This window comes from Cebus imitator, unplaced genomic scaffold (assembly GCF_001604975.1).
Source record: "Cebus imitator isolate Cc_AM_T3 unplaced genomic scaffold, Cebus_imitator-1.0 Scaffold606, whole genome shotgun sequence".
NCBI lineage: Eukaryota > Metazoa > Chordata > Mammalia > Primates > Cebidae > Cebus > Cebus imitator.
The window spans coordinates 685,665-701,247 of record NW_016107921.1 but is presented as its reverse complement, the minus strand read 5'-3'; the positions used below and the strand labels follow the sequence as shown (position 1 = coordinate 701,247).

Here is a 15,583-nt window from a genome sequence, read left to right as displayed (position 1 = left end):
TGTACACTATTAAATACACTGGATATTGCCAAACTCTCTTTTTCCAAAAACAGATGCTAGTTTTCAAATTTCTGTGTATTATTAAATTGTTTTCCAAAGTGGTTGCACCACAATCTAAAAGAGTAATCATTAGTTCACATCACTGCTTAATATTTGGTATTATTATTAATTTTCACATCTCACTAATCTGATAGGTACAAAATGATTCTTCATCATTTTCTTTTTTTTTTTACCCCGATTGCTAGTGACATTACTATCCTGTTATGTATTTAATCATTATTATGCTTTCTATTTTTGTGATTTGCCTGCTCACGTCCATTGCCTATTTGGGTTGGAGGGGGTGTGGCTGATTTTTAAATCATTTTTCTACTTTGTCTGTAATAATTCACCATATATTTGATATAAATCTCTTTTTTTATGTTGTGAATTACTTTTCCCTTTCAGTAATTCTGAAATTACTGAAACATAACTGAAAGTAATTATCTTTCAGTTATGTTTATGATGACTTAAACTTTTACTATTAGAAGTTCATTATAAAGCAGTCTTCTTTTTTTTTGGGGGGGGGGGCTTAGTTAAAACATCCTTCCCTACCCCAATATAATAAATGCATTCTCATTTTTTATTCTAAAAATTTTTGTTTTGTTTTTCCACATCTAAATCTTTAATCCATATGAAACTTATTTTTGCTTAAGGTATAAATCAGGGAAATTTTTTTCATATAATAAATCAATCACATCAACACTTTTCTCAATTTGTTTTTTGTTTGTTTTTGAGATAGGGTCTTGCTCTATTGCCCAGGCTGGAGTACAGCGGCCACTGTGCCCAGCATTTTCTCTGTTAATTTGTAAAGTTTTCTCTATGATACACCAAATTTCTTGTTCACTTCCTTCTGTTTTGGGGCTTCCTATTCTATTCCACTTATATATTTGTCTATCTATGAACAATATCACATTGTCTTGTCAATATTATGGTATCCTGTTGATATATGGTACAACAAGTCTTTAAAATGGTCTTAACTATTCATGATACTTTACTCTCCCATACAATTTTTTAAAAACAATCAATTTCCATAAAAATATATTGCTGGGGTTTCAATGAAATTTCATTTAATTTACAGATTAGTTCAGAAAATAGACACTTTTCTGATACTGACTATTCCTATTAATGGGTTTACTATGGCCTGTAATTTAGTTAGGTCTTCTATCATAACTTTTAATAAAATTTTGTACTTTTTTCCAACAAGATTGTCAATAACTTCTATTAGATTTATTCCTAGGTACATTTTTGGTTGTTGTTGCTTTTGTAAATTATATCTTTTCAAGTTACTTTTTATGTCCATTGTTGCTAAGTCCTTAGGCAAGCTATTATTTCCTGTATATTGGCCTTGTATTCAGCAAGTTAGCTAAATTCTCTTAACTGCTTTAATAGCTGTCTTTTAAATTCTTAGATTTTCTATATAGACAACCATGTCATCTGACAGTTAGAATTTTATTTCCCTTCTGTTCTAATCCTTACACACAAATGTTATTTATTATACTTAAGTTAGGTCTTTCATTATATGATGAATTGAAGCAGTGTTAACAGATATCTTTCACTTGCTCTTGTTTAAGTGCACTTGCCAAAGGGTAAAATCATGACTCATGCAAATATAAAATAAGTATGTGTCAAGGATTTTGTTCAATTGATTAATTAATAATGGGAGAATCAAGAAAATGTTAAAATGAGTTCAATAAATACTTGAGGCCAGTGGCAGTAGCTCATGTCTGTAATCCCAACACTTTTGGAGGCCGAGGCGGGAGGATCCTGAATTGAGCCCAGGAATTTGAGACCAGCCTGGGCAACATGGTGAAATCTCATCTCCACAAAAAATGCAAAAACTAGCCGACTGTGGTAGTGTGCACCTGAAGTCCCAGCTACTAGGAAAGCTGAGGTGGGAGGATCACTTAAGCCTGGCAGGTTGAGGCTGCAGTGAGCTGTGAGTATGTCATTGCACTCCAGCCTGGGTGACACAGCCAGATCCTATCTCAAAAAAAAAAATAAAAAAAAAAAAAAAAAAAAAAACCCCTCAGAGCTAAGGTACTTATAGGCAATTTAATAAAAGAACTTCAGGATAAGATTGTTGAGTTAAATACAAAGCTGGTTAATATCCTACAGAGCAATAAACCTTACTTTGAGGTTGTATCTTTCACTGAAGAGAAATCATTTTCATCTGTGTCAGACAAATATCTGCAAGTTAATCTCTGTATCTACAAAGCCGTAAAACAGCATGGTCAATAGGAAAATCAACTAAAGGTGCAAACCGAGAACTGTGCTGAAAGAATACCTGATACTCTTTTTTGCCCGATTCTAAGTTTTGGACAATTTTTCTGATGTTCTTTATGTTAAAGAAAATGCTTATAAAATTTCACCATTAATTATGGTGTTTGTGGGGTGTTTGGTAAATACCTTTTTAGTAAGTTAAAGAAATTCTCTTCTAATTTTTGTTTTTAAAAAATAATTTAGAATAAATGAGTGTCTAGTGCAGTAAATATTTTTCTGCATTTATTAAAATGATTTTTTTTGCTTTTTCTCCTTTCCATGTGTTAATGAGGTAGAATATATTGATAAATTCTTGATGTTGAAATATCACTTTACTTCTCAGAAAACACTACGTGGTTGTGAGGTGTTATATACTGGTGACATTTATTTTCTAACATTTTATTTGAGAATTTTGCATTTCTGTTTATAAGTGAAATTGCTCAATACTTTTCTGGTTCTGTCCTTAGATTTTGGAAACAGATAATTTTCTTTGTCTATTCTTTGGAAAGTTTTAAAAATAAGATCAAGAATATCTTTTTTTTTCCACAGACTTGGTTGAAAATCACTTATTTATAAAACTAACTTTGTATGGTTTCATTTTTAATGGAGAAATTTTTGACCACTGATGTAATTTGTAATGGTTATTGGCTTATTTATATCTTACAGTTTTTCTTGAGTCAATTTTGATAATTTATATTTTCTAGAAAAAATGAATTTCTTTCTTTCTTTCTTTATTTTTTTTTTGTTTAAAGACAGGGTTTTCACCATGTTGGTCAGGCTGGTCTTGAACTCCCGACCTCAGGTGATCTGCCCGCCTTGGCCTCCAAAGTGCTTGGATTACAGGCGTGAGCCACCACGCCTGGCCGAAAAAATGAAATTTAAACATTTTCAAATTTATTGACATAAAGTTGTTTAAGGTGCTGTCTTGTGACTTAAAACATTCATTCTTTTCATTTTTCATAAAATTATTTATTCGTGGCTTCTTTATTCTTTTGATTAGTTTTGTTTGATAATGTATTTACACTTATCTTTTAATAAATCAATTGATTTTATTAACCACCTGTTTTTAGGTTGGTTTATTAGTCATTAATTTCTGTTCCTATCTCTTAAAAATAATTTATTTCCAAGTTTTCTCGCTATTATTTCTGCAGCTTCTTGACTTGAATGCTTATTTTTTTTTTCAAATGCAGTCTTTATTATGAGAAAGCAATGTTATTTAGGAAAGTCACACGCTGGTTTCTTTCTAATAAAATGACAAACGAGGCTTCTTAAATAATTTACAAAGGGCAGAAACTGCTCTTGAACGGGGCTACCCCTCGCAGCCCACCCACAGTACTCTGCTTTGAGCATATAAAGAGGTACCTGTGAACCCATGGTCTTAAGCCTGGAAATATCTCCTATGCCTTCCTGAGTCCCTGGTAGAAAAAGCAGGGATGAGAGTGGGACCCCCAAGAGCCTTGACCCTGGAAACACAGTGGATGACTCCCCCAAAAACCAAGCACCCAGGTGCACAGCTCAGGCTCTCAAACATCTGACACTGGCACTTCACATCACAGATTAAGCAAATACAAGACTCAAGGTCCAGTGTTCGATAAGTTTCTAAGCCCAACAGTCCCTAGAAAAGTAGAAAAAACAATTATTCTCACCTCTATAAAGTATCTCCATGACACTCCCAAGCTGTGGCAGGCAGTCACTGATTGGTCCAGATGTGGTGGGAAAAGGGGGGCTCTGGGTCCCTTGTAAGTCAGGTCCTTGTTAGCAGTGGCCCACGGATGCTGATGACTCCTGGGGGTTTCCTCCAGGAAGCTCACAGGAAGCACAGACATCGTTGGGTATGAAGCCTCAGCAATCAGACAGGGCTTGTTTCCTGCAAGACAGAGCTGTAGGACACTTCCTCCGTCATGAATGAGAGAGACGGTCATGTCATCGCTCTCTTTCGCCTTAATGACTTCGTGCAGCTCTTGGAACAGCTTCCGGAGATGCTGAATTCCCGCCCCCACAGGCTCTCGGTCATTGTCAGGCTCGCTGGGAGAGCAGAGGGGCTCTGCCGAGGAGTGGAGGCTCCAGAAGGCAGCCTCCCCCCTCGACAGCCATACTGGGTGGGCACATGAGCCCATGGGGCAGAGAGGCAATGATGCTCCTTCTCCCAGTTGTCTGTGGCTGAGTGGGCAAGGGCGGCTCCAGGTGCTCTTGTGGCTCAGGCTCTGAGCTGCTGATCCACTGCCCTTCTGTGCCCCTCTTTTCCTCCTCCCGACCTTCACCTGGGTCTCCACTAGCTGTTTGGTTCCGCTTTGGCCGGACTCCTGGATTCTCTGGCAATCAAGGCACTCAGCTGAGCGAGCTGCAGCCTGGCGGCCCAGCTGCCCTGGCTCTGGGGTTTCCAGGTGTGTCCACGAGGGGCCTGTCTAGAGGTTGAGGTTGACAGCTCTCAAGGCAGCCCCGTTTGGAACTGTCTGCTCAGGGAACCCAGGGCCCGGGCAGAGGTCTCCTGATCGCTGGCTACAGGCTGCAGCTACTTACTGTCATCCAGCTGCTCCTGGTGCTAGAGAGATCTCCGGTGCACGGAGGCCTCCACGCCCTGACACCAGAGAGCCATCTGCCGGGCCAAGAGTCTTCTCCGTCCACTAGATCCTGACACCACCAACGCCACCCAAGTACAAAGACACCGTGTTTCTCATTTTTTAAAGACATGTACTTAAGGCTATGAATTTCATCCTTAGTTATAGTTTAGCTATACTCCGTAAGATTTGGCAGATAATTATTCATTCTACTTTGTAGTTTTAATTGCTTATATGTCTTTAACCCATACAAATTTGTGCACATTACTGTTTTTAAAATATCAGTTTCCAAAATTTAAGCAGGGTTTGCTACTTTAAAAATATTTAATTGAATAGAAATTAAAGAATATGACATGCATCTCATCAATTTTTCAAGAAATTTTTATGGCCTTTTATGTGGTTATTTTAAAAAATGATGACAACTGGGGCTGGTAAAAACAAATAAATAAAAATAAAAAATAGAAAAATGAATCATGTGTGTTATTTACTGGGTGCATGGTTTTCTTTATAGGGTAAATAGATATGTAATACAATATCTGATATTGTATATATCAATATATTGATACATTTAATATTTAAATAGCATAAATAACTATGAGAGTATTATATAATATAAATACTATATAATACATATTGAATGCATAAAATTAGATAAAATCTGATTTTATTATTTGACTCTTCTATAACTTAACTAACCTTTCTCATCTCATTTGCCAATTTTCTGCTAGTAGAAATTTATTAAAATCTTTCTGTGATTATCTGTTAATTTATTTCTACATTTCTGTAAGTATTTGCTTTTAATAGTTCAAAACTATGCCATTTGGTATATACAGTCCACATAGTATCATTTTCTTATTGGACTATTTCTTTTATTTTAATGTAGCATTTTCCCTCTGTTTATATTTTACATGTTAAAATTTTCAGCATTTTGATATTGATAAGCCTAAGTCACTTTAGTTATTTTTTGCATTTGTTTTTCCCTTATTTTGTCTTTAATCAGTTTACACATGCATATTTTTAGTCTTTACCCAATTATTTTATGACAAAAAAAACAATTATTTTGTAATTTTGATTTGTTTATTCTATTGACAAATTTTAATTGAGTTCTTGTAAGTGCCAGATCCTTTCCTCAGTGCTGAAAATGTATAAGTGGAAAACAGATTAAATTCTCTCTGTTCAATGGATTCCACTCTGTAGTGTTAGGAGATACACAAGTAACATAATAAATAAGCACATTTTATTATATATTATAAGATGATAGGTCATATGGAAGAAATACAGAACAGGTCAAATGTATGGCAGTTTTACAGTGACAGTGGGAATAATTGTAGAATAAATAAAAGAGCCATGTTTGACTTCATTGGAAAATTGCTATTTGAGTAAAGACTGGAAAGAGGTGAGAAACTGAGCTCTCCAGGAGAAATCTTTTCAATTCCTAATGAGGGAGAGCGACTGGCATCTTCAAGGAACAGCAAGTAGACCAGTATGGCTGTAGAAAATAGAATTTGGGGAAAGTAGCAGGAGAATGTAATGCATATAATGGGTAGGCAGATGGCATAGGGTCTTGTAAGTCATAATAAGTAGCAATTGAATTTTAATATTATTTGAAATTAGATTTAAAAGTCAAGGGTAGAAGCATGGAGAATATTTGGGAGACTATTATAGTTATCTAGATGAGGGATGATCGTAGCTTGAACCAAAGTCAAAACAGTAGAAATGATAATAATTGATCAAGCCAAGGTTATATTGAAGGTAGAGCAAGTAAGTTTCCCTAAAGTACTGGATATGGAGGGGGTGGTGACAGAAGAAAATGTGTCAACAGTGCCTTTAAGTTTGGGGCCTAGCAACTTTAAAAAAAATGTAATTTCCATTAAATAACTACACAGAGCATGATTTGAGGGTGGAGAAATAAAGGAGTTCAGTATTGGATGTATTAAATTGAGTGTGTCTATTAGACATCCAAGTGGAGATTTCAAATAGGCTACATAAAGACAGAATTCACAGGAAAGGTCCAAGCTAGAGAATTAAAATTGGGAATCATGACATATAGATGATATTAAGTCATAGATTGGATGTCATCACCATGGGTATATGTATAAATAGAGAAGAGAAGTCCAGAGACTGAGCCCTGGGGCACCCTAATGTTAAGAGATTCACTGTAAAGAGGATGAATTAGCAAGAAAGGCTAAGAGAAAAATATAAGAGAAGAAACGAGAGAGACTGGAATTCTGAAGTCAAGTGGTTAGAGTTTTCAGGAGGTGGGAATGAGCAGTTGTGTCAAATGAGATTAGGTAAAGTAATATGAGGACTGAACATTGACCCTTGGATTTAGGTATAGCAAGATCAGTTAGGGTGCAGTGGTTGGATCAAAAGCCTGATGGCAAGAGGGGAATTGTAGTCAATGAATACAGACAACTTTTTCTAAGAGTTTAATGACAAAAGAGTTCAGAAAAATGAGGCAGAATCTGGAAGAGAAAGTGGAATCATGAGACATTTTTCTCCTGGGTATGTGTGTGTTTTGGTGTGCATACATGCACACATATTTTAAGATGGAATTATAGCAGCTCATTTACTACTCAAAGTGTCCCAGAAAAGAGGATAAGTTGATGACGTAGGAGAGGGAAAAGAGAATTGCTGAAGTCGTCAAGTAATCAGGAGGGGATGGTGTCCTGTACACAATTTGAAGGGCTAGTCTAGGGTCAAAGCGCAATTCTTTCATCTATAGTTAGAGAATAAAGGCCGGTAATCTGACTAATGTGAGCAGATATGGTAATGCAAGTTTGCAGAATTTTTTTTTTTTTCTAACTTCTACTACTCTCTCAGAGAAGTAGGAAGCAAAGTCATCATCTGAGAGGATGGGAGGGGAAGTGCCCAGGATTTGACAACAGAGAACGTACAGAACACTGACTTAGGAGAGGAGAAAAGGAAATGAACTCGGGATTTGTAATTAGATTCCTTGGCAGCACTAAGGGGCCATTTGAGGTTCAAGGTCATGAATTTAAAGCCAGACCTGTCAGTGTTTCAGTGTTTTTCCCAGGCATATTCAGCTGCAGCATGCCAGAGCAGTGAAGACAGGTGGATTTAACCAGAGTTGCAGTTCTGCCATGTGAATACCATAAAGGCAGAGGGATGCAATGGAGTTGACAGTGTATACTAATTGTAAAGCCAGATCATGGAATTTAAGCAGGGTAAGGTGAGTAGTAAGAATATCTAGAAGGTGCAGGATCATGAAAAGGTGATAGGATCAATGAATTTGAGATTCTGGCGGGGTAGAAGGATTGTTGTGTTTAGGCTGTAGTCAGAATTAAACTGGAAAAGTAAGTGAAAAGATAGAGTTCATTTCAAAGAGGTCATTCTCTGGCAATTCATGTGAAGAGAGCTGCTCTTAAGAAATTCCTGGCTGGACACGGTGGCTCATGCCTGTAATCCCAACACTTTGGGAGGCTGAGACAGGCGATCACCTGAGGTCAGGAGTTTGAGGCCAGCCTGGCCAACATGGTGAAACCCTGTCTCTCCTAAAAATACAAAATTAGCTGGATATGGTGGCACATGCCTATAATCCCAGCTACTCAGGAGGCTGAGGCAGGAGAATCGCTTGAACCCGGGAGGCAGAGGTTGCAGTGAGCAGAGCATTGCACACCATCCTGGGAGGCAAGAGCAAAACTCATTGCAAAAAAAAGAAAAGAAGAAATTTCAAAGTGGTATTTTATTTGCTCCTGTTGGTGATTCAAGTGTTTTGTCACCTGAGTCTATTTTCATGTTAATTTCTCAGTTTGGGAGTAAATTTTAACCCTAAGGCAAACTGAGACTTCAGTTTCTCAAAAGAGACTTTGAAAAATCCAATTCAGAGCCCTAACATCATATATTTTATCATTAAATATGTTAGTATGTATCTCTAAAACCTATTTTAGAAATTTTAGGACAAATATAGGACTATTTATTTAGCATAACCGTAACACTATCAGAGAAAAACTAAAACAAATCCAAGCCATCATTAGTTTTTTAATCAGTGCTAAAGTTTTCAGTTAACTCATATATATCATTATTTTAATAGTTCTTTTGAATCAAGATCCGAATAAGATTCTAACATTGCATTAGTTAATGTATCTTCTATGTCTCTTTAAGTCATTAGATTTTTCCTCCAACTTGTGTTTTCTTTTTAATTTTTTATTTATTTATTTTTTTGGAACAGCGTCTCTCACTGTTGCCCAGGCTGTAGTGCAGTGGCACGATCTCAGCTCACTGAAATCTTCTTCGCCTCCTGGGTTCCAGCAATTCTCCTGCCGTAGCCTTCCCAGTATCTGGGACTACAGGCGTGCACCACCATGCCCAGCTAATTTTTTTCATGTTTTTAATAGAGATAGGTTTCACCGTGTTGGCCAGGATGGTCTTGATCTCCTGAACTCATGATCCACCTGCCTCAGCCTCCCAAAGTGCTGGGATTACAGGCATAAGCCACTGTGCCTCGGCCATGTTTTCTTATAATTCTTACAAATCAGATTCTTAATTTCCTGATTGCTGATATAATTTAACATGTTTCTCTGTCACTATATTTCCTATAAATTAAAGGTTTATGTTAAACTTTTCTGTGTGGCAAATGATTTTTTTCCATCAGGGAGACATAGTTCCTGTTCATCTCTCTTTTTGTGATGCTAGCAGACATTGTTGTGAATGTGTACATTTTTAATGTTTTCTTACTAGCAAATTTTTACATACTAAGGACATAAATACAGAGCAGTCATTTTTATCACATTTCACTGAAACATTTATAATTTATCATTCTATTAACTTCACCAAAAGAAGAATTGCTGTTGTTATGGTTGTTTTGACCAGCCTGTGACCTTCCAACAGGTTAGCTACATAAATACCTGAACTGCCATTCAATATGTTTTTAATTTTTAATTTTTTTGTATAGAGGAGTCCCTATGTTGCCCATGTTGAGCTTTAACTCCTGGCCTCAAATGATCCTCCTGCCTCAGCCTCCCAAAGTGCTGGGATTACAGGCATGAGCCACTGCACCCAGTCCACCATTCAATATAGCTTCAATATTTGGACCAATAACAAATCTTGATCTGCTGTCATACATCATATGGATGTACTGGTGGTAGGCTGGGCTCAGCTATGTCAAAGCCTCCTAGTTCTGTGCAAAAGTAGTAAGAAAGGCACTAATGACTGAAGTCAAAGCAAATGCTGAAAAAGCTCCTGGTAGCAGCAAAAAATTGTGAATGTAGAAAAGGAGTAATTGTATCCTGACTAAAGCTTGAAATGTTACACTTTTAAGGTGGAGATCTATGAATATATATTATGGCAGTTTGAAATGTTCTCATGCCATGAAAATAAAAAAAGTCAAAATTAAGGTGTGATTTTTAAAAAGTACATAATTTATTTCCTACATGGGAAGAAATATAAGAGATGAAGGCATGATAACAGCTTCCTCATGATATATATTGATTGGGACAAAGAAACTGGTGATTGACCTTTTAGTTGGAAAAAAGAACACACAGAGTGTGAAGAATCAGAGAGGGTTTCTGAAGGTAGGAAGATATTGAGGGGAATAAGAGAAGATGAGATAAGTAATAAACTTGAGTAAAAAAGAATACAAAAGTTAAAAATGATTTGACCTCTCTGAGAAGTAGCTTTGCAATATTTGACAAGCAATTAAACTATTAATATTCATTTTATTTTAAATTTCAGGGTACATGGCAGGATGCGCAGGTTTGTTACATAGGTAAACGTGTGCCATGGTGATTTGCTGCACCTCTCAACCCATCTAGCTAGATATTAAGCCCAGAGTACATTAGCTATTTTTCGTAATGCTCTTCCTCCCCCCACCCCACCCCCTTGACAGGCCCCAGTGTGTGTTGTTCCCCTCGCTGTGTCCATGTGTTCTCATTGTTCAGCTCCCACTTATAAGTGAGAACACACATTTGGTTTTTTGCTCCTGCACTAGTTTGATGAGGATAATATCATCAACTATTTTATTAAAAAATTGGAATGACATACTATATGCTGTTATTTATCTGATCATTGTCTAGATGTGTATCTTGGGATAGTAACTTTTAACTTTTGTTAAACAACATGTTAAATAACTCAAACTTGGAACTATCAGACTTTTTCTTTAGGATAGTTTCTTAGAAGTAGAATAACTGAGTCAAAGAGTATTAATAATACTCTTTAACACTTTTATTACTACCTTTTAATAAAAATATTAAAGAGTATTATTAATACTTATATATAATACTATCTTGACTCAATTATTCTAAAGTTTTCTAGCATTCATTCAGCATGTATTACCAACTTTCTTCTTCTTAACCTCATAGAAAATGGAGAGAGAAACACAAATATTTTCAACAGAAAAATAAGTATAATTCAGTTTCAGGAAAAAAAAAAGCATAGTTGTAGCAGAATAACCATTTACCATTTCCCGTCCTATGAAATCTGTCTCTTCTTGACCTCTGCTTATATTTTTTATTAAGGTGTTGGTATCTTTCTTAATCAGTTTCCCTGAACTCTTTCCATCAAGATATTATTAAAGATAATAACTTTTCATATGTGTGATGAATTTTTTCTCCCAGTTTATTATTTGTCTTATGGTTTTATTTTTATATCTTTGGGTACTTTTTTTCTTTGTATGTCTTCATGATGAATGTAATACACATTGGTTGTAACAAAAAATACGGACATTCATGAAGTAAAAAGCAAAGGGTAGGATAACACAGTATAAAAATCATGGTAAAGTTAAACTACTCTGTTTTTTAATGCCTTCTCAGTTTTGTGTAGCATTGTTTAAGATTCTGTATATGTCTGTGTGTTTTCATGGGAGATTTTCATTTCTCTAGGATGGCATGGTGTTTTAGATTTAAAAGAAAGGGAGATTGTTGCCTCAATTGAATTCCTAGTTTTCCCTCTACCCAACATTCTGAGAGGAAATCTTTCTGATCAGAAATCATTTTTCTGGAACTTCCATGGTGGGTATGGCTAAATATTTTAGCAACTGAAGAAACAATTTGAATAATCTCTTAGTTTCAGACATGATTTGTTAGGTCATCTATAAAAACAAATAGCAAAATAATAAGACAGTATAAGGGAAGGCTGTATTACCATAGATTTGTTTAATATGTCTCGTCTACAAATACAAGTCCACCAAACATCCGTTTCCACAAGAAAGCATTAATGTGCCTCTGAATATCCACAATACGATAGAATGTATTGTTTTCAGGAGTTAAGGGAACACTGAAGCTTGGCAGGCACGCAAAGCCACATATAGTGTAGCTTTAGGCTGCTAGTATTTGCTGATCTTTGTTTTCTTTGCAAAAGAATAAAGGTAAAAGAGAAATTTGTCCAAAGGACCCAAGCAAACAACTTTTTACCTATGTTTAAAACCTTCATAAATTTGTCAGGATGATACATTTTTTGTCTCTATTGTTGAAATTTGTATTGTGTCTGTTTAATTGAGCAGGTTGCATATTGGTTCCTGCACACAGACAGTAAGACCAGTTGCATTTTGATTATCAGTGAAGAACAACTTCTCCTCCTCCTCCTCCTCCTCTTCCTCTTCTACTTCTTCTCCTTCTTCTTCTTCTTTTTCTTCTTCTTCCCTAATTCTGTCCCTTCTGGCAAAAAAAAAAAAAAAAAAAGTCCAGGAATCAGGCAATAAATTTCAGGCAAAGCTTCTTATCATTTTCCCTATCAGAACAGTAACTATAACTTCTTTTTGGAAATGGCAGACTTTGCCATCAGGTATTCATTCTACAATATTTGTTAAGTGACTTTTATATACTGTCTCCTTTTTAGTCACCAGTGATATGCAAGTGAAAAGAATGTAGTCCTTGCTTTTGAGAACCTTCCAGAGGGCAAGTTAGAGCTACAAAATATTATTACAGTGATATGATATCATAGGTATTCTACTATACATAAAAGAAAGTTCTTTTCCTAAAAAATGAACTAAGAAAGCACACATTTAGAACCACTACTTACACATGAGAAATGACGTTATAACTGAATGTAAATTTAGGAGGCTGAATAAAAGCTATTTAGGTAGACAAGGCAGGAACAAGTATTGTAGAAAAAGGGAATAGCAAGAGTAAAGGAATGAAGCACAAAAAAAGCTTCTCATTTTTCTTTCTCTGTCCTCTCACTCCAGACCCTTTCCTGCCACATTCTTTATTTCTGTCATTAAAAAAAAGGTTTCATTAAAAAATAGCAAGTAAGTTTTAATGAATATAAAACTGCTCAAAATGTCCAGAGGAAGAATGTTCTGTAATTGTAAATGTGAACAAGTAATTTATAAAATATCACTGAACTAACAAATTAATGTTTCTGAAATCATATACTAGTTTTCTAAAACACAACACTCTCGTATGTGGGAAGTTGAAAGATGTTGTATAAAAAGATTTATGTGCAAGGATGTTCAATGCCACATTATCTGTAATAAAGAAAAAATAAGAATACCTAATTCTAACTTGAGACAACTAGTTATATAAATTATCCCTACTAACATATGATATAGGGATATGATCACTACATATTCTTCATTAAAAATAGTTATAAAATATACAAGGTATAATTTTATATTTGTATAGATATGTACCTAGAGAGACATATAGAGAAAACACTGACAGGGTGTCCTATATATGAAAAAACAGTATTCTCTCTAGGTTTTGGAATTACTTCTTACATGTTTTTAATACTGTCTATAATGAACACATCTCACTTTATAATCATAAGACGAATCGCAACAAATTTCAGTAGTGGGGTTGGGGAATAAACATATTCATTAGGAGTTTAATGGAGTTACAGTATTTTAACTTTAGTCTTGGTTTGTAAATTATATGTCAAAGGTAAATATAAGAAATGCTGCCTGCTTGTTTCTTAAAGGAGAACCATGTCTTTGTAATTTAATCAATTAGATAAATGTTTGAAGAAAAAAGTGAGACCTGTAATACCGTTGAATACTTGTGGTTGCATTGAAAATTTCAAATATTTTCTCCCCTTGACCTTGAGTAAACAACTTTAGAGAAATAACACATATTGTGAGTTACATTCATGTTTGGGTGAACTTTAGGAGATTTCTCTGTTGGATAATTGACACTGAGTTATTATTGGTTTAAGGAGGATTTTTCTTTCTACTATAGCTTAGCAGCCAGATACAGATTAGCATTTATCAATAAAGATGACTTTTGTTCTGTCAATAATGTTGCTTAGAAACAGGCTATTAAAATTTGTCCTTGTTAGTGCCAGTGCCTGTTCTGACTTATAAAATAAAATTCTAGCAATTTAAAAAGTTACTCTCTCTTTTTTTTTTCCACAGTGAGAAATATGTGGTCAGTGAGGATGTGACTTATTTATCTGTTGAAAATCATGGGAATAATAACTATATTTCCTCATTGTTTACTATGTGTCAGTCTCACACTGGTCCTGAGAGAGGTGCCCTAATAATGAAAAGATAGTTAGGCCAAAACAATTAGAAAGTAGTTTCTTTAAAAAGATAAGTGTCTTATCAACAATATATGTGGCATAATAATTAGAAATTATTATACCTGTGTATGAATTGTGACATCATCACCTAGTATTTATGATTTGGGCAAATTATTCAAACTCCCTAAGTCATCTTCATCTACAAAACAAAAGAGGCATTGTATCTGATATTGTTTGGATCTGTGCCCCTGTCCAAGTCTTGTTGAATTGTAATCCCCAGTGTTGGAGGTGGAGCCTGGTGGGTGATGATTGGATCATGGGGGTGGTTTCTCATGAATGGTTTAACAGTGTTGTTCTCACTCAGTGTTGTTTTCATGATAGTGAGTTCGTTCTCATGAGATGTGGTTGTTTAAAAGTGTGTAGCACCTTCTGACCACTCTCTTCCTCCTGCTCTGGCCATGTGAAGTGCCAGCTCTCCCTTTACCTTCCACCATGATTGTAAGCTTCCTGAGACCTCCCCAGAAGCTGAGCAGATGCCAGCACCCTGATTCCTGGACAACCTGCAGAACCATGAGACAATTAAACCTCTTTATAAATTATCCAGTCTCAGATATTCCTTTACAGCAATGCAAGAGCAGACTAAGACAATACCAATCTCATGAAGTTCTTGTGAGGATTAAGTGCCATAATCTATGAACACCACTTGGAGTACCTTTTGTACAGTTAGTGTTCGATAAAGGTTAGCTATTAATACATTCTCATAGCATCTTTGCCATCAAATTTAAAAAGAAACATTAAAAAATCTCTATGTATGTTTTGTTACTTTTATTCAATTATCTACTTATGAAATAATATTTCTTTGGAATGAAAAATACTAAATAGAAAAGGTAAGCCATTACCTTTCTATAGCAAGCGTTAAAAGCTCTTGTAATTTCCCTCGAAGAGGTCTTCTTAAATCTGGGCTGGAGGATTTGGTAACTTCAAACCATCAAAATTGAACTTACTCAGTGTATAACAGTAAGGGAAGGTTCTGTTAATTTTATTAGATGCATAAAACAAATAGAATACTGAGAATGAATAGATATGGTGCCCTTTAGAGATCAAACTCAGGCATGATCACTAATGATACTAACAGGGTTTGCTAGACACTTACTTGCTGAAGAGGCTGAAAAATTTATCCTGTGAAATATCCTGACTTCCAGATTTTATGTTAAATCCTCATTCTGCTGTCATTTACTTTGTGCCTTCACCCCTGTGATGTCTATAATCTAGAATTCAAATCTGAAGCCTTGAAGCCTTGGTTAGAAGCC

General features: G+C 35.5%; 1 pseudogene; it reads right to left on the bottom strand.

Moving 5' to 3' along the window:
- Positions 1-2,233: 2,233 nt before the first annotated feature.
- LOC108294833 lies at positions 2,234-4,894 on the bottom strand (annotated as a pseudogene).
- Positions 4,895-15,583: the final 10,689 nt, after the last annotated feature.